Source organism: Acinonyx jubatus, chromosome B4, assembly GCF_027475565.1.
Source record: "Acinonyx jubatus isolate Ajub_Pintada_27869175 chromosome B4, VMU_Ajub_asm_v1.0, whole genome shotgun sequence".
NCBI classification, from domain to species: domain Eukaryota; kingdom Metazoa; phylum Chordata; class Mammalia; order Carnivora; family Felidae; genus Acinonyx; species Acinonyx jubatus.
In genome coordinates, this window is record NC_069387.1 from 107,986,132 (window position 1) to 108,006,758 (window position 20,627).

At 34.9% G+C, this 20,627-nt stretch overlaps 1 long non-coding RNA gene across 2 annotated transcripts in view; it reads right to left on the reverse strand.

Moving 5' to 3' along the window:
- LOC113602890 (uncharacterized) overlaps positions 1 to 20,627 on the reverse strand; it is a 551,376-nt gene that overhangs the window by 516,652 nt on the left and 14,097 nt on the right. For both annotated transcript variants that reach the window (XR_008300378.1, XR_008300377.1), the window contains exon 2: positions 7,323 to 7,357. This is a non-coding gene — a long non-coding RNA (uncharacterized LOC113602890). The remainder of the gene's footprint in view (positions 1 to 7,322; positions 7,358 to 20,627) is intronic.

A 20,627-nucleotide genomic window follows, 5' to 3' on the forward strand; every position in this document is an offset into this window, starting at 1 on the left:
TAAGGCATGTAAGTGATTGAGAGGTTCCCATGTACCCCAGTAAAGGAACAAGAAGATTCTAAGAGGGATCACAGCTTATAGTAAGTGAGGGAAACATAGACAGAAACACAAGTTTTGGCCATAACTACCACCCACCACTCAAAAAAGGCCAGAGAATACCAGCTACTCACAACAGACATGGGGGATTCAGGAAACAACACCCTTTTTTTCCCACCACTCCAAATGGTACAGGCCCCCTCTGTACCCAGATGTCAACTTGCATAGAAGCAGATTATTGGGGAAGAAAATATGAACAGCCAGACATTTGCCTAAAGGAGATCGAGTCATCCACAGAACACTATTTTAACTAGAAAAAAAACAGTGGCACTGTTAATTGACATGTTTAAAGTTCTCCTTCCAATGTAACACCCCGTGGGGTTAAATGGAGAGAGGAAGATTACATCTGTTATAGAAGCAAAAAATTACATTTTCCTCACACATTTGGTCTGGAATATGAGTAAATATTACCTCCTCAGTACAGATAGAAAAATAATCAAAATGTAGGCGGATTGATAGATGATGATAAACAGATACAAATATATCAGATATATAGGTATACATGATGAATAAAGATACACAGTGAAACATGGAGTTGAATATAGATATAGATGCAGGAATAGATACAGAAATATTGATATAGACATAGGTATAAAATATCCCACCACAAAAACAATAAAGAATTAGTCTTGCAGAAAATTATTACTTCATAGATATTGTTCCTGAATATAAAACTGTCTATGTGGCCCCTCCACACATACTCACCTCAAAAATAAAATTTAAAGGAAAGAAAGGAACATTATTGAACATCTTACAACATTCTAGGTTCCTTCTATATACTATCTTGGGTCATATCAAGCAACTATGAGGTGGATATATTATTAGTACTATTTTATAGTTGAGAGCAAGTAAGTAAGTAAGTAAGTAAGTAAGTAAATAAATAAATAAATAAATCTGTTTAAATCCAGGGAGCTTCCAGCAACAGAACCAATGTACAAACCAGGTCTATCTGGGTTTGCTGTGTGAGGTTGACTCCTGAAAGACTTGAAGAAAATTAAGTAACTCTGTCTTCATATTTGATGTATAGATTTCCTTAGGTTATCCTGGTACAATCTCAGGTATTAGTCAACTTATTACATATTTATTTCCTAGACAATACTACTGCAAATGCTGGGGGATTTTTAATTCCTATGCTACTTTTCATAGATTTAGAGCAATGATACTATCATTTTTACCCAGTAAGGAAAAAGTTAAACAATATGAACAAAGGAACAAAGCTTTAAGTTGCTTAGCACTGGAATTTGACTATAGTTAGCAGGTAGACAAAAATATTAACATTATGTCAAACACAAAATATTGGATCTTAGATGCTAGATCAATAGTCACAACAGAAAATCTTAGGATTTCAACAGAAGCTCAAACACCATGAAGGAACTAAAGCTAATCATCTACCCTAAAAAGGAGATTGATTTTAAATGATTCTGGAGTAATATAATTCTGAAACTGGCAGATTCTGTTCTGAAAAAAATATGCAAACACTCCAGATTAATGAGATAAAAGGAGAAACACCAGACATTCTCCATACTGATCGATGAAAAGGATAATGTGTTCACAAGTAGTGCTGCTTTATCTTGTGTTTTCTTCTCAGATTGCTGAAGGGAGAATGTTTAAAATAGATTAAATAACACAAAGTGTTAGTTTTCTTATGAAATGATATAAAAATATTGCCATAACCTCTGCCTGACTCTACACTTAGAGCCAAGGATGAGATGCCTAATGCCACTAAACATTCACAGAGAAACTAGAAGGTATAAAAATGCAATTGAATTAAGAAATAAATAGCAATACTTCTGGAAAAAAATATAACTTTCTCTAAATAATTGGGGACAAGATAAAAAGATCCATACAGAGGCACCTGGGTGGCTCAGTGAGTTGAGCATCTGACTCTTGATTTCGGCTCAGGTCATGATCCCAAGATCCACACTGAGTGTGGAGCCTGTTTAAGATTCTCTCTCTTTCTCGCTCTTGCTCTTGCCCCCTCCTTCCCTCTGTCCCTCTCCCCCACTCACATACTCTATCTCTAAAATTCAAAAAAAAAAAAAATCAATTCCTTTTGCTTAGTTGAGCAAAAGTCTTCTTATATTCTAAGACCCATCTGTAAGAATTATGTTTTAGTTTCAGTTTTTCTTCTTGGTATTTTCTTTCTTCCTTTTCCTTTTTTTTTAAACAAAATGTATTTATTAAATGTTAAGAAACTAATACTTTTTTATTTAAAAAACTACCATTGTAATTTCCATTTAGTCAACAAGTACATTTAAAAATCCTGCTTTCCTGGGGTACCCAGCTGGGTCAGTCAGCAGAACATGTGACTCTTGATCTTGGGGCTGTTGAGTTCAAGCCCCATGTCGGTTGTAGAGATTGCTTTAAAAAAAATTCTGCTCTCCTGAATGTCATAGTAGTTTAGAGCAATGCTATTCAAAGTGCCCTCACGGACCACTGCTGGTCTTAGAATTACTGATCTGCTATGGAAAAACATGGAAATTGGGAGTAATTGTTTAGAAATTTTTATAGTAACTTTGTGTAATTTTACATCTGTTGAATCTAAAAATAAAACATACAAGCTTGCATCTCATTTCTCTAGTAATTCATTTATACTGTACTTCACAAAATGTTTGAATGGTAATAGTTTGGGAGGAGAAAAACAGGTTCTTTCCTACAGCTAAGATTTAGTAGCACTGGCTTAAGGATTAGTTTTCACAATAAACACAAATTGTTTTGAGAACAGCTCTGCTAAATTCTAATTGTACAACACTGGGCAAGCTACTTCATCTATCTAAGTTTTAATTTACTCATCTGAAAAATGAGAAAACGAGTACCTACTATTTATATGGCTGTTGTGTGGTCCTTGACAAGCAATATCAGGATCACATAGGTACTTGTGAAAAAATACCCCCCCCCCCCAAAAAAAACGAAAAAAATCTAAGATTTGTCCCCGGTGTCCTAAATCATAATCTGCAATTTAACAAGATTTCCATGTGATGCATGTGCACAAATACAGTGCTTGACATAAAGAAAATGATCAGGAACTAGTAGTAGCTATTGTTTTTATTCATCATAGTAATATGTAAATATTATTGTTTGAAAAAAAAGGGTGATATTCAGGACTCATGTAAATACAGAGACCTATATATAAACCAAATAACTTACTTTCTAATATTTTTCAAGTAGCTAAAAAGTACAAAGTATAATAAAAATTCTGTGGATATTAGTAACAAGGAATACATACTTCTCATCCTCAAGGATCCCATAAAATATAAGCCAAGGACATCTAATAGAAATAACAAAGTGTTCTGACTTGTTGGTATAGCCAAAAAAATTTTTTTTCCAGAAGAAAATGGATAAATTGAGGCAAGGCTACTTTAAGATAGTGTTCTTGCACAAAGAGTAAATTTTATCTGAACTGAAGAAAAAAAAAAAGGCAAAGGGGGAAAATCAGTCTATGCTCAGCCAATAACAGTTGTGTATACTTGGTCTTATATAAATAATAACCTGAATGTTCAAGGGTTGAAGTGTTAACTCCAGCCAAATTCCTAGTCCTTTAAAGTTACCCTGCTGTGACTAGGCAATACAGAGGTCACATACCATTTCAGCTGCAATAGCAAAACGCAGTGGGAAGTAAAGAATGAAATTGCTTGCTACTTATCTCTAGATCCTCTGTCTAGGTTTCCAAGAAACTAAGGTAGCAAATATAGCTTAGTAATGATTTTTTCAGAATCAACACATGAAGGTTAAGAAAGGAAAGAAAAGGAGCACATTGACATTTGCTATTTTTACATCCCAACAATTTATACGGAGAGTGTGCCTCAGCCTAATAGTGCCAGTGATGCTCCAGAGGCCACAGGAGATATCTAATAGGACTAGTTTCATATCTAATACACATCTGATTGTTCTCTTCTTTAAAGCCACGTACAAAGATTGCCCAGAGCAAAGAAACTTAAACATTGGTAAGTCACCACTTCACTGATAATACCTTTTTTTTTTTTTCAATTCCTTAAACCTGACTTTTCTAAAAGCTGAAGTCTTACAAAATGGAAACTTCAGTTAGACACAGAAAAGTATTTTTCTATGGTGCCAAATACCAAGATACTTTTGAGATATGGACAATTACCTAGTGTTCACTCTGTACCACTTATAATACTAGGTACTAAAAAAATGGATGTAAAAGCAATAAGAATTTTCTCTAATTATGATACATACGGGAGGTACACAAAGAACCACACACACAATTTTTTGTGTGTGTGGTGAATCCAGATACCTGTTTTCCACTCTCAACTTCCATCCACGTTTTATTTTGTCCTGCTTTAACATAGCATGAATATAAACAGTCTGAATATAAACAGTCTTGAAAGTCTGAGCTCCACCAAATGTATCTGTAAAGACTCATAGGACACTAACACAATTGATTTATAAGTAAGTCATTTTATATCTTAAATGTATAGGAACAAGGTATATTCTCTCATAATGTAAATCTATATATTGGGAAAGTGAGAAAATCATTTGAAAATATTCTAAGACTGTATGAACCTGACCCTAAATATATTGTCTTTATTATTAGAAACACAAAATAGCACATGGATGCACTTAATTCAATCATTAGTTTCATATGCCATTCTTTTTTTTTAATTTTTTTATGTTTATTTATTTTTGAGAGAGAGACAGAGACAGAGTGTGAGTGGGTGAGGGGTAGAGAGGGAGACACAGAATCTGAAGCAGGCTCCATCCAGGCTCACGGCTGTCAGCAGAGAGCCTGATGTGGGGCTTGAACTCATGAACTGCGAAATCATGACCAGAGCCGAAGTTGGATGCTTAACCGGCTGAGCCATCCAGGCACCTCTCATATGCCATTCTTATACTTGATAATACAGAGTGTCATTTTAGAAATGATTCCTGAGTTCAAAAATTATATGATTAGTTTCTAAGACTGTATTATTACTTTGTTTTAGCCCCCAAAAAGAAGTTGCAGAAACTTTATTTTAATGTCATGGTATTGCCTAATTTTCTTTGTAAGAATCTTCCTGAAGTACATCTGAATAATTGTGTTAAATTATTCATCATGAAAGTTAATTTGGCAGTTAATTATAATAAAGGAGAAGGTTCCTGAATGTAATCCAGGAATTTAATGCCTAAAGGATACACTACACTGACAGAATTTGTCCTTGACTGTGGCCTCTGCTATAAGCTAACCCCAAAATTAACATTTCATACTTTTAAGAGCTAAAAAGAATGATTATGCTTTTTGACAACACAGAGTATGCGGCTTTTTCTCTTGCAGAGGAGCATGAAATAGTGAAAATTGAACATGTTTTGGACTGAATTCCTAATTTCACCTTTCATCAACTATGTGATTGGGGCAAATTGGGTAACTCTTTGAGCTTCATGATTTTTTTTCCAGTTGTGAAATGTTTATTAAAATATGTAATGTTTAGCTTTGTTGTGAGGAATAAAAGAAATGAAAGGCAGTTATATCTGTTTCTGGAATCTAAAAGGCAGTAAGTAATTTTTAACTCCCTTTCTTTCTTCTTTCTTCACATTGGGAAGAGGGGAATATTTGTAATTCCTTCAGGGTCCTCAATAGAATTTTTTAGAATTATATTTTATAACATTTATTGTTTAATTTTTTTTCACATGCATTAGCTTTTTAAATACTTCCAGTGACCTTGTGCTGAGAGCAAAGCAGACAATTATGCCTTACATACAGGTAAAGAGACAGGTTCAGGGAAGTTAAACACATTAACCAACTTCACACAACTAGAAAAATGGCATAACTTAGATATAAACTCATGTCCAACTTCAAGGCCATTCCCTAACCCTTACATCACTTGTTCTCAAACCCAGGCCTACTGGCCCACAGTACTCAGTGGTATAAAAACCTTCTCTAAACTGTAGAAAAATTAAGAAGTTCGTATAATCATGGAGTTTTTCAAAGTGAACTATATTCATATTTTTCAAATTCAGTGGTTATTTAAACATTATATATATATATATCATTTAATATATACTTTATATATATATAATTTTAAAGCAGTAGTTAGTGTAGATGGTAGATGTTTCTCATGTCTTTTCAGCTAAAATTATATATTATTAAGCCTGCATATCTCCACTTTTTTTAGTTTTATTGCACTATGAAATGCAAAAGTGTAGAAATCATACACTATGGCATGCTACTGTATTATTCCCACACTAATAACAAAATGAGACCGCACTGAAATGACATAAGGTTTCCAAATGAAGCTGGCTCCAGATAATATAATATAATGATGTTAGTAAGTTCTATTCCTATCAAATATGGACTAAAAGCTCCAAAAAGGGCATTTTATGCTTTTTAATAGATGGCAATGGTGGTAGTTTCAGCAGAACTGTGAAATCTGGTGATGTCAAATTATTTACAGTAACAAGCTTATGTTGATGGGACAGAGGAGACTCCAGTGACTGTGGCTGACTATTACCAGGTAACATAGTCCCCAGCAGAAGCACAGCTAGCAAGGGGCAGCAGTATTCATGATGATTTTCTGTAATGAAGAACCACGGGTCTTCAGAGTAATCAGATCATATTAGGATTAACAGGATGCACTGCTCTGGTTTTCCGAATTCTTTTCTATATATCAATTTATTTTCCGTAGTGTGAAATTTTCCCTCCTCGTTTATTCCTGGCCGGGCAAGTATCTGGCTAGGAAAAATGTTTAAATAGTCTGAGATATAGTCACCTGGTACTAATGCTTTCTTATGTACCCTGTCCTCCCTTTTTCCCCGGAAACAAAGCTGGGTTGCTTTGATACAAATCTCCCCAACTACTCTGTGTATACCACTCTCCTTGAACTTCCATCCTACAAAACAATTGTCTCTTCATTGTCTATACCATCAGTGCCTATGTTTGTGGCATATGATTGGCACTCAGAAAGTGAAATAATGAATTAATGGATTAATTAACTAATGTACAGGTACATTACAGACATACAGGTACATCAGCGACAATGTCAGTGGATTTCTCTATAGAGATAAAACATAGTGATACAGTCCTTGAGAATCTCTGCAGAGGGCAACCCTAAGACATTTCAAGAGAACCTCAGTGCCACTGAAACACCAACAAGATTTGGGGATATTTATTCCAAATTTGGTTTATGTTTAAAAAATTCAAGAGATCTTATACTGATATATAATCTCACTGGCTATCATTACACAATTTTGCAATAAAAAAAAAGAAGAAGCAAACATCTCATTTGACATACCTTTATCAATAGATCCTTCAGAAGGTTTCCTTGAGCTGTAAAAGACCATTATTATCAGGCTTTTAATAAAACAGCACTAAAGCTTTTAATAAAATGGCACTATCCTACATTCAAAATGTAGGATAAAATGCATTCTATTATTTTTGGTAACTTTAAAAGCAAACCTAGAGATATCAGAGTAGTTGAGAGCTCATATGGATATAGTATCTACTTTCGATGGATTTTTTTCAGAGCGAATTATAAATGGAAAATCTAGAAATAGTTTTGGGTTCTTTTGATATATAGTAGAAATTAAAATGATGCATAAAAATCTAGAATATGGTTTAAATCCAAGGGAATCAAATCATGAAACATATGCTCTCATGATTGAATTCAGCAGAAATCCTCCAAACAATAAAATAAGCTGCAATATACCAAAGGGCAAAATTCTATCCTTTGATAACACACAAAAACTTTGTAAGTGTGAAAAAAAAAATTTTTCAGTATCAATGCAGTTTCAGACACTGCACTTTTTTCATTGAAAAAAACATACTAGAAACATTTTTTCAACTAAGCAATGAGTGTAATATGATTTGTAAAATATATGTTCATGTGAACCATATCTATACTAAGTAAAATATACAAATGCTTTAGTGCCACAGGCCCTTTTAAAATCACAACAACTTAAAGCATTAAAGGGATGCCTGGGTGGCTCAGTCAGCTAGGCATCTGACTCTTGATTTCGGCTCAAGTCATGATCTCATGGTTCATGAGGTCAAGCCCCGTATCGGGCTTCATGCTGACAGTGCAGAGCCTGCTTGGGATTCTCCCTTCATCTCTCTCTCTCTCTCCTTCTCTGTTCCTTTCTTGTTCATGCTCTCTCAAAATAAGTAAGCAAACTTTAAAAAAATAAATAAATAGGGGCGCCTGGGTGGTTCAGTTAGTTAAGCATCTGTCTCTTGATTGCGGCCTAGGTCGTGATTTTATGGTTTGTGAGTCTGAGCCCCTCAATGGGCTCTGCACTGACAGCACGGAGCCTGCTTGGATTCTCTCTCCCTCTCTCTTTACCCCTCCCCTGCTCATGCTTGCACTCTCTCTCTCTCTCTCCCTCAAAATAAATAAACATTTAAAAAAATAAAGAAGCAAATAAAGCATTAAGAGATTTCAAATATAAAGAGATATCTATAAATTATTATAAAATTCATTTAATGTCTGATGCACTCTCATACAATAAGAAAACTCAATATTCAGAAGACTTTCTAAGAAGAAAGAGAAAGAAGTACATAGCTCTGGCTGAAAGGGTACAATGTCATTGGTGTGATGCCAAGGGATGGGCATAGTTAGAGAGTTGCAGAAAACATAATGCTGTAACTGAACCTCAAAGAATTGTTGACAATTTTCCACATGGGCAATGAAAGAACATTCTAGGCATTGAGAAAAGCATATTATTTAACACTTTTTTGATCACAAGAGACAAGAAACATAACCCAAATTGGCTTAAGCAAAGAAAAAGAGAGTTCGCTCCTAGACCAGCCAAGGTCCAGACATAAAAACGGAGGCCATTTTAAGTAGAAAGCATTTACTTCCAGGAAATTGGCTACTCTGATGGTAGAAGCACAAGGGGATGTTAATAAGCTAACCTAAATATCTTGTGTCCTCAGGCTTTGGGTTGTCTGGTTTGATCTTCTGTCCACACCACTAAAACTTTTTCTTTCCATATCTGCAATGAGCAATGAAAAAAAAAAAAAAAAAAAGCTGTGTTTTCTAATCATTTGTGTGTTCCCTGGAATAGCACCTTTGATTTCCTTCAAGAATCTTTACTTTGTATTCACAACTTAGCTAATTCACTATTTGGTGCAAGAGGACTAGTTTTTGGCCTGCCTCAACTTTCAACATGCTTTCCTCACTAAGCTTAATCTTCTAGCTTTTGATTTAAAGTGAGAGATATGTGACACTTCTTTCACTTGAAGACGTAGAGGCCATGTAGGGTTATTAATTGCCTAATTTCAGTATTGTTGTGTTTTAGGGACTAGGGAGGCCCAAGGAGAAGGAGAGAGATGGAGGAATGGCCAAATGGTAGAGAAATCAGAACATATCACATTTACAGAATAAGTTCACTATCTTATATGGGTATGGTTTGTGGCACCCTACAACAATTAAAATAATAAAATAAAAAATCACTGATCACAGATCCCATAAAAAATGTAATAATAATGAAATGTTTTAAATACTTCAAGAATTACCAAAATGTGGGGCGCCTGGGTGGCTCAGTGGTTAAGCATCCAACTTCAGCTCAGGTCATGATCTCACGGTTCATGAGATCGAGCCCTGCGTCAGACTCTGTGCTAACAGCTCAGAGCCTGGAGCCTGCTTCAGATTCTGTGTCTCCCTCTCTCTGCTTCTCTATCTCTCCCTCTCAAAATTAAATAAATATTAAAAAAATTTTTTTTAAATAATTACCAAAATGTGACACAGAAACATGAAGTGAACAAATACTGTTAGGAAAAAGGCACTAATACACTCACTTAATGCCACAAACATTCAATTTATTAAAAAAAAAAAAAACTGTATGTGTGAAGTACAAAACAAAGATACAAAAAAAAAACAAACAATAAAAATAAAATATGCCTATATTGCTTTTTTTAAAGCCTTTTGAAATGATACAATTGAAAATAGTTAAAATGGTACATTTTATGACATTTTGTGTTAAGCATATTTTACCATGATACAAAAAATCTATTATAAAAATAAATAAATTAGAGGCTAGAGCTATAACTGTCTTCAGTTTTTTGGAGCCACACTGTCAGGAGCTGTGACCAGAAGGGAAGTCCCTCTGTTTCTTTCCCTTTGACTCTAGCACCTCCCACTAGGAGAACCCAATGGGACGTTGGCTATCAAGAGAGTCTGTGAAGTTAGCTGGCCAAGTCCCAGTCCCCTAAATTTAGAAATATGGATTTGGAGCTAAGAGATATTAAGTGAATCACCGCACAAATCAGGATTGACCCAAGAACTTAAAGGATGTCATCAGGAGCCATCTTCTGACTTTTCTCTCCTCTATGTTGGTTTCATTCTTAGGTAAAAAGTTCATTGTGTCGAAGTCCACATTCCAGGCTCAAGACCACGAGAAAAGAACGCCTCTTTTGCTTTCATTCATGCACGCAGTATTCAGCAATTGGCTTTAGTAAGACCAGACTTATTTGGACGATGTGACATGCCTTTCCAGTCATGTTGCTTTCAGAAAGTTATTATTTGATTGGCCATGCCTGGTCTCAGGTAGAGCCAATTCCATTCAATTCCACCCAAAGCTCATAAATTGATAGTGGTACCCAATAATACACAGGAATGTTTAAGGGCACTGTGAAGGATGTAGATGAGAAACTAGCTCCCAAACATGTTCATATACCATGCAAATAATAATAATAATAATTATTATTATTATTAATTGTAACTATAGGAGATAGGAAACAACTGAGAGATTATGAGTAGGTTTCAGATCTGCATTTTAATTTTTTTTAATGTCTATTTTTGAGAGAGAGGTACAGAGCATGAACTGAGGAGGGTTAGAGAGAGAGGCAGACAAACAGTCTGAAGCAGGCTCCGGGCCCTGTCGGAACTATCAGCACAGAGACTGATGCGAGGCCCAGATTCATGAACCATGAGATCATGACCTGAGCGAAAGTTGGACACTTAACTGACTGAGCCACCCAGGCGTCCCCAGATTTGCATTTTATAATATTCATTGTAATAGCATTGTAGAGGATGCTTTCAAAAAGAGTTAACTAGAATCAGGGCAATCATCTAGGAGACAATTACTCTAACATAATATTAAAATGATGACAGCCCCATCTAGGAGGCACTTGTAAGAATGAGGAAAAAAAAAGAGACAATAAGGGAAATGGTTTTGCCTATTGATTGTGTGAAGAAGAACAAGAGAGGAAAGGGTCAATAACAGGGATTTTAAAACCTAAATGACTTTAATCATTTCTTGGGAAACTTGTTAAAATGCAAGTCCAAATGACCCATCCTCAGATATTTTGTTTCAATTGGTATAAGACAGGAGTTGTGTTTCAAATCTTCACTTTTAATTAGCAGCACAGAGGTTCTAAGGACCACATTTTGGGAATTCAGATCTAGAATGATTCTAAGTTTTCCTGTTTTAGGAACTGACTTTTTGGTAGTTATATAAACCAATATTAAAAAGAGAGAAAAGAAACAAGGTGGGAAAAAGGTGGGGTGACCAATCATTGCTTGTTCATTTGTTTGGTCTGGGACTATACCAGTATTCTCACACTGAAAGTCCTCCATTCTGGGAAATTCCTTAGTCCTGGGAAAAACCAGATGGCTGTTCACCCAAAATTTAGAAGAGAAAAAATGTCTTTAATTAAGCAAGAGAAGTTTTAGGAAAGGCTAACTATAGATGCCTAATAAACATTTAGGTATGAATTTAGAAACCAAGAAAAGAGATATGAGCTGGAAATACATATTTAAAAGTCACTATTACACAGGTAGAAGTTGAAGTGAAGAAATCAGATGACACCACTCAGAAGAGATTGCATATACATTAATTAATGTACAATAATATTAATAATAAAATGGAAGACTATGGAAATTTTAATGACATTTGTATTTAAGAAAATGTAGAAGAAAAGGAGTCTGCAAAGGAAAATATGAAAGCACTTTCAATGAGGAAGTCACTGAGAAGTGACAGGTACATCGGTAAGAAGCACCTGGAAAGAGTGATCCTGAATATCAAATGCTTCAGAGAGGCGATCATTGAGTTTGGTATTTAGGAGATCACAAATGAGTTTAGTAGGAGCAGTTTTATTTATGTTGAGTTTTATTTACAGTTTAATTTATGTAATGCTATATTAAAACAGTTTGAAGAATTAGTGAGAAGAGAGAAAGTGAGGACAATAAGAATATTCCAAAGACTGCAAACTAGCCCAAACTAGCAAGTGATGAGCTGAATTCAACCCAGGGGAAATTTTAACAGACCTGCAACGTGTTTTGTTTTGATTTGGGCTGGGTTTTATTAGTCAGTAACATGTAGCACTGAAGACATTTTAGATTAGGGGCCCCTGGGTGGCTCAGTTGGTTAAGCGTCTGACTCTTGATTTTGGCTCAGATCATTATCTCGAAGTTTGTGAGTTCAAGCCTCACATTGGGCTCTGGGCTGACAGAGAGGGGCCTGCTTGGATTCTCTCTCCATGTCCCTCCCCTATTCATGTGCTCTCCTCCTCAAAAAAAAAAAAAAAAAAGACATTTTAGATCAGATTTCCAGGTCCTCTTGGAAAAATGAGAAACTAGATACCCTCTGGTATCTGGATCTGCATTTTTGCAGGGAAGGAATGAGCCCCAGCAGAAGCTGATGAACACACACCCTGCAACCTTCTTTGGTCTCCCCAAGGCTCCACTTTTCTCATTTCCATCAAAAGCCTAGTCTGTGCAGAGATTTGAGTGTGAGGCCTAGGTATAACATAGAACTCTGAAAGGAAGGAAAAAAGTGTCCGTAAAAGATGATAGGGTTCAGTGAAAGTTTTGACTTTATTTTGCTTTTTAAAGATGGGATTAGTTTGAGCCTATCTATATGCTAACTAGAAGCAAGAGGATAATTATTGAAGCAAAGTCAAAATGTGAGAGAAATGTGATATAGAACAATGATGAGGAAATCAACCTTGGGCGAGCAGAAGGAGTCCCCCAGAGAACTTAGCCATATATGTGATGAAGCTATATATGTAATGATTTAAGAATATGACATTGAACATAAGTTAACTAAACTCACCTGAGATGAAGAGTCACTAAAGCTTCATTGTAGCCCTATTCAGATCACAAGTTAGGAAGCAAATAAAAGCCCCAACATTTTCAGTTATACCAAGAAACTAGCATTTAGTTTTCTAGGAGGCCCCAAGCATAGCTCATGTTTTTGGGTTTCTGATGAATTACATCCAGAAGTCCTTTACTGCTATAGTGTGTGCTCACTCTCGCTCTCGCTCTCTCTCTGTCACACACACACACACACACGACAAAACTAGAGAAAACATGTTTGTATAACTGCAGAGAGTTTGTAAATCAAGACTGCTACAGCACAAAATAATCCATTTCCCAGTCTGCTAAGGAGTATTTTTTTACTCATACATATCCTTCTCATGAAGTTAAAATTCATTTTTGTTCTGGTTGATTCATTTTGTTCCAGTGAAACCACAAAGTGTATTACCTGAGTTGCAGTGTCATATAAATTAGTTAGAAAAAATTGTTGGCCGTGGTGTGTGGGCTATAATGTGCAAATGCTATAAAGTAAATCTCTTATGGCTTTGCTGTGTCACCCAGGCTCCTCCAAATAAAAGCACACATACTAGATGGTTTGTTACTACTATATGCTTACGATGAAACTTCTCAATAGAACATCAAGATCATCCACAACATGGCCTGATTTATATAAATGCAATAAGTGAAAATTCATAACTATCCACTATGATCTCGTCTATTTGGCAAATCAAACTGTTTTCTCGCCCATCCTGCCCGGTTTGGAGCAGTTGTTCTTTTTCCATGATAATGATGGGCTAAATGTTTCATTTGCCTTAATGTCTTTGTTGGATCCACATTATGGCAATACTGCATCATTATAGATTCAGTCATTGCCATAATTAGAGTTTCGTAGTCTAAGAGCTTTCCAAAAGAGAATAATGTCTAGATGTAAGCATGACTAAAATACTGTAATTTTTCCAACTTTAGAGAAACTAACCCTTGATATATATTTCCAAATGGAAAATGAAATACATTATGACCACTATGTCAGTATTAAAAATGATTGTATCCAAAATGTCAATTTTCTGCAGACCTATAGCCCCTTAACAGAAAGATTTTACAGTACAGAAGGAAAATATATATGTTGAAGGATGTAACATGAAAGTGAAATGAGAGACTTGAATCAATCACCTACTCATTTTCAAGCAATTCTCTTCAGTTACGCTGAAACCATGCAGGTCAGCCTAATGTAATCTTATCTGACAGTCTGCAAAGGAATGATCTTAAAATTTCTCCATTTCTTTGTGCATAGACCTCTGAAATTTCCCTAAAAAGATTTACTGAAATTTTGGACCCAGCATGCATTTGTTCTTACTCTCTTTCAAACTGATTCACAAAAGAAAATGCTAAACAGTCTTCTTTGACCTGGTAGGCATAGCAGGTCAGAGAGGCTGAGAAGAAATGGTGAGATCAGACAAAGCCCCTTGCTCTTCTATGCACTTTTTAAACATTTCTCTCAGTTCATTTTAATTTAAACAGAATTTTGTTCCCATGTTCTTTTCTCAACACAATAACACCTCTTTACAAAGACTTTGATTCTTTTCCAAAGATGAGAGAGCAAATGAGAAAGTTATTGAAACCGAGGAAGAGTTATGATCCTCCCTAGCCTAGATATGTTTTATAATTCCCTAGTCAGATATCGTAACTTCTAACCTCAAACACATTATAACTTTCTAGCCTTCTCAAAATTGATGGTATCAGTATATCCATCCATTTCCATCTCATGAGGACTGACTCAAAAATAGCCCACTATTATTTATCAGCTTACTTTCTTCCTGTTCAAATCTTTTGTCTCTGTATCAGTTTTCTATTGCTGCTGTAACAAATTACTACAAACTTAGTGGCTGAAACCAACATCAATTTATTACAATTCTAGAGGTTTTGAACACTAATGCAGGATCTCCCTAACTAAAATCAAGGTGTTGGGAGAATCCTTCTTAAAGCTCTGGAGAACAATCTCTTTCCTTGTCTTTTCTAGCGTCTAAAGACCCATATTCCCTGACTCATGGCCCCTTTTGCACATCTTTAAAGCCAGCAAATCCTTCTCACCTAGACCCTGCTTTCATCATCTTATATCAGTCTCTGACTCTTATGTCTCCCTCTTCCATTTTTTTACCTTTTTTAAGTTTATTTATTTTGAGAGAGAGAGAGAGCACGCACACAGGAGAGGGGCAGAGAGAGTGGGAGAGACAGGGAGAATCCCAAGCAAGGTCCGCACTGTCAGCATGGAGCACGACTTGGGGCTTGAACTCACGAACCTTGAGCTTAAATCAAGAGTCAGATGCTTCACCAACTGAACCACCCAGATGTCTCTCCCTTTTCCATTTTTAAAAAAATTTTTTTAACGTTTATTTATTTTTGAGACAGAGAGAGACAGAGCATGAATGGGGCAGGGTCAGAGAGAGGGAGACACAGAATCTGAAACAGGCTCCAGGCTCTGAGCTGTCAGCACAGAGCCTGACGCGGGGCTTGAACTCACGGACTGCGAGATCATGACCTGAGCCGAAGTCGGCCGCATAATCGACTGAGCCACCCAGGCGCCCTCTCCCTTTTCCATTTTTAAGGATCCTTGTGATTTCATTGGATTTACTAGAAAAATCTATTTTAATAGCAGCTGATTAACAATCTTAATTCCATCTTCAACTTCAATTGCCCTTTGCCATGCAACCTAACATACTCACAGGTTCTGGGAATTCAAATGTATGTGATAATCTTTTGGGGACCATTTATAGTCTCTAAAAATGTTTTGGTATTTCTTCCTGAAAACCCATGTAAAAGCAACCTTTGTACATCAGGAAAGATTTAATTTTTTAAGTTTTTCAAAACTTCCCCAGATAGTAGCTTCTTGGCAGCATTCTACTATGAAAAAAAAAAATTGAGTAGGATTAAAAATGCTTAAATCCAAGTTCTGGCTATGCTATGAATTAGATCAAGATATGTAACATTTGTAAACCTCAATGTCTTCACTTGTAAACAAAGGTAATAAATAGTCCACAATTTGACTAGATCACAGAATATTGGGATAACCAAATGGGTTGGTGACTTAGTCCTTTAAAACTATTAAGTGGGACAAATGACAGGTCAAAGAACAGTAATGTAAACTTCAGAGATACATTGACCTGTGTTAAAATCTTGGCTCTTTCTCATGACCCTGGGATAATATATATATATATATATATATATATATATATATATATATATATATATATATATATATATATTAACTCTCCAAATAAATGCTGCCATCTATAAAATAAAACTAACTGCTCAGGGGCATTAAGAGAATCAAATAAGATAAAACATGTAAAAGTGGTTAGGGCAGGGCTGAAAACACATTCTAAGCATTCATTGTTAGTTTTGATAGTTAATAAATGACTGACCAAATTTGAGTTTTCCAAAACTTTAATCTTTTTCTTTTAAAATTTATTTATTCATTTTCAGAGAGAGTGAGTGTGGACAGGGGAAGGGAAGAGACAAGGGTAGAGAGAGAATCCCAACCAGGCTCTGTGCTGTTAGTGCAGAGCCCAACGTGGGGTTCAATCCCACAAACTGTGAGATTATGACCTGAGCTGCAATCAAGAGCCAGATCTTGGGTTTAACTGACTGAGCCACCCATGCACCCCTCCAAAATTTTAATCTTAAAAAAAGTGAGACATATCTTATTTTTCAACTCTGATTAATACAGTTAGCACAATTTATTTGTAAAAGATCTTAAAATATTTTGTTCCTTTTTGATTACCAAAAGTACATGGATTTTTTAAAAATCAATTTTTAATAATGCATTAATGCCATCATATTTGATATTAAAATTGTCCCAAGTTTAGCCATGTGAGGTCCATCTAGCCTGCTCCTACTTTAATGTAAACAGAATTTTGTTCCCATGTTATTTTCTCAGCAAAATAGTATTGATTTCTAGCTTTTTGGTACATCAAAATATTCTGGGTTCACATTACCATTTTCCTGGTAGGAAACCTAGATTCACCCATTACTCCATAGAACCTTTGTTTATTTTAATGTGAAATATTGTTTAGAAACCAATACTTGGGTTTGGTTTTCTAGATGTTTTCATTGCCAATGACTTGTCCTTGATTCTGGTTCAGTTCCATGGACGGTGATAAGAAAGATACATATATTTATAATTTACAAGGTTTCTCCTTATCTGTAGATTTTACCTATATTTCTCACAATTTTACTCTGTTTCCCAACAACATCAATATATTTACCCATCTGTTTTACCCTTCATGACACACAAAATAATTTCAAAACTATTGAACCAATGTCACTAGGAGCAAACCTACCAAATGAAACACAGGTTTTTGTTTTTGCTTTTTTAATTCTTTCTTTACCCACATCTATAACTCATAAAGGATATTCAGAGAACCCCATTCGAAAGTTCCTTGAATAACTCCCTTTCCTATATGGCTATTCTATCGCTTGATACACACTTGGCTTTATTGTATCTGCCCCTAATTAATTATATAATTTTTCTTTCCCCCTTATTTATTTTACTTCAATTTTTAAAAATGTAAATCATTACAGATTTTGAAGTTAAAATATATAAATACATATTACATATAAAATATGCAAATACATTAAATATATTATATATAAACATATACAAGATAAATTTCCTTTCTATTATGCCTTCTAATGAGTTCCCACATATTCATTATAGTTTCCCTTTTATTCTTTCCTTTCAGAGACTTAAAAAAAAATAAGTATATGCATATACACAGACACGCATGCACATATCTCCCCTTGTTTTATAAAAAACAAAACATTCTATATTTGTTATTTTGCATGCTGTTTTCTTCTATAATTAATTCTATATATGTTTTCAAAGGCAAATGCTGTATTACTTGATACATATTCACTACGGTTGTATCTTCTTTGTGAATTTTGGCCTTCAACCCTATTAAGTTCCCTTCTCTGTCACTATTTTATGGCTTTTGACCTGATACCTACTTTTCCAATGTAAGGATTAAAACCTCTACTTTCTCATTGTTTGCATTTGTCTGATGAAATTTTATCAAGTTTTTTCATTGCAATTTTTCTCAGTCACTTGTTGCAGGCATCTCTTATATTTAGTTGGATTTTCATAATGAGCTATTCTGAAAAAATCTTTCTTTTAATAAGTGATTTAAGACCATTTACATAACTTCTTATTAATATGTTATTATATTTACTGTGTATTATGTAATGTTCATATTTTTTTTTGTCTCTAGGCAGTAGTCTATTTTGCTCTTCTTCTGTATCTCCTATGATGTATAGAAAAGTTTGTATTTTTATCCTTAGTGGCTGTCTTTATGTGAATACTTTTTTAAATCGAGGTATCACTGGCATATAACATAGTAATTTCACTTATATAACATAATCCCATATTTTTGTATACAGTAAACTGATCACCATAAGACTAGTTACTATCCATCACCATCCATAATTACAAATTTTGTTCTTGTGATAAGAACCTTTAAGATTTATTCTCTTACCAAATTTCTAAAATAAATTTTTAAATGTTTTTATTATAACTTTGTTTCCTTACTGAGGCTTCAACTATTTGATTTCTCAAATGTAATTATACCCCTAATACTTATGTGACAAGCAATAAGCTTATTCAATTTTTTATTTCACCCTTTTCCCATTTTTGATTACCTTATCTCTACTTTGTAATTTCATGTTTCTTCCATCTTTGTCCCCATTTTTTAGTCATAAAGCTACAATTAAATGTATTTAGTGTTCAATTTTCATTTAATCCCTCATTAAACCTTATAAAATTTTCAGTCAATTTTTCCTTAGGCTTTTAATAAAGTATTCTGAGATTATTTCTCTTTTGTTTTTATTCTGAGATGATTTTACCTTTTTCTTCTATTTCTTTCTAATTGACTCTCATTTCATATCTTCCTGTTTTTTGTCCACTTCTATTTCAAAATTTTGTATTTCTAATGTGAAGTGCTTGTCCATACCTGCACACACTTCCTTAGGCTATATAGTTAACATTGACTGCTATGTTACTGACTCCTTCTGCTTCATTGTTGGTTTCAGGGAAAGATCATGCAGCATCTAAAACAATTTCCACTTACTAAGGACTGAATAGCATCTCCCCAAAACTCATGTGTTGATGTCTAATCTCCAAAGTGGCTGTATTTAGAGATAGGGCTTTCAGGAGGTAATTAAGGTTAAATGAGTTCATAAAAGTAGGGTCCTAATCCAATAGGGCTGGTGGCCTTATAAGAGGAAAAAGAGATATTTCCCCCTTATTTTCCCTAAACATGCACCAAGGGAAGGCCATGTGAGCACACACAAGAAGGTGGCCACCTGCAAGGAAAAGAGCCCCACCCGTCCTTGACCATGCTGGCATACTGACCTCAAATTTCCAGTTTCCAGAACTGTGATAAACAAATTTCTGTTGTTTTGGTCACCAGCCTATGGTATTTATTTTATTATGGCAGCCAGAACCATTTTTATTTTCAATTTTCTTTTTATAGTAGCTTTGTGTGGATGTTGTATGCATTTTTCTGTTTTGTTCAGTTCTGTTCATCTCATATTTTCATATACAAAAGTAATAGGTTTATCTGGGCCAATGTTGAAAGTTTGGGTTGTTTACTAGAATTTTTAGTTCAAGATCATCACCCTCTGTTATTATACTGAAGTTTCTTTAATTAACAGTGCCATTTATTTTGGCAGGTACTGAGAGACAGAATGACTAGTATTTTCTCTTATTTTGTAGGTCTTTTTATTTCTGTAGGATCTTCAACTCCCACTGCTTGCTTCCTTCTTTTCTTTTACCAACAAGACCCCAAGGAATGCTTCCCTACTCCAAGTCTCCCCACTCTACCCCAGAGCAGATGCGTTTCCAAAACTTCCTCCATTGGTTCTGTATACTTCTGTTTCTTTTCCTTTTTTATCCTCCACTAGCCAGAACTATGATCAACAAGGTCCCTGACACATTCTCTGTATTTCTCTACTCAGGGTGTTGACTCTCTTGCTGTGTGTGATTTTAACAGTGTTTTACCACTTTTAGGTCCCTATCCACTTTTCCTACTTTCTGCTCAATCTTTGACTGACTCCTACATGGTTGTGTGCTCTGAGAATAAATCCATTGAAGTTGTATGTTTATTTTACTACCTATAGATAATTTGAAATTTCTAATAGTCTTGGAGTTTTAATCATGTCTTAGATATCAACTGTGGGTAACTTTATTTGCTATTCTCTTTGGCATACATTGTTTTGGAGAAATTCGTGTTTTGTTTTTGGTTTTGGTTTGTTTTAGAAATTTTATTTCAGGCAATTACCATTACCTATAGGAATTGGAAGTCAATCATCATTCTCGTTCCTATAACTACTCGATATGACAGATGTAACAGCATTAAGGAAAATAATTGATTCAGAATATTACAGATCTAGTTCTTTCTTAAGAAAATATCTGTAAATATAACATGCCGTATGGTTCCCATCTGGCGTGCATTGGCTCCAAGTTATCTATTACTGATTCTTGGCCCCTTTCTTCAGCCCTTTAATTCC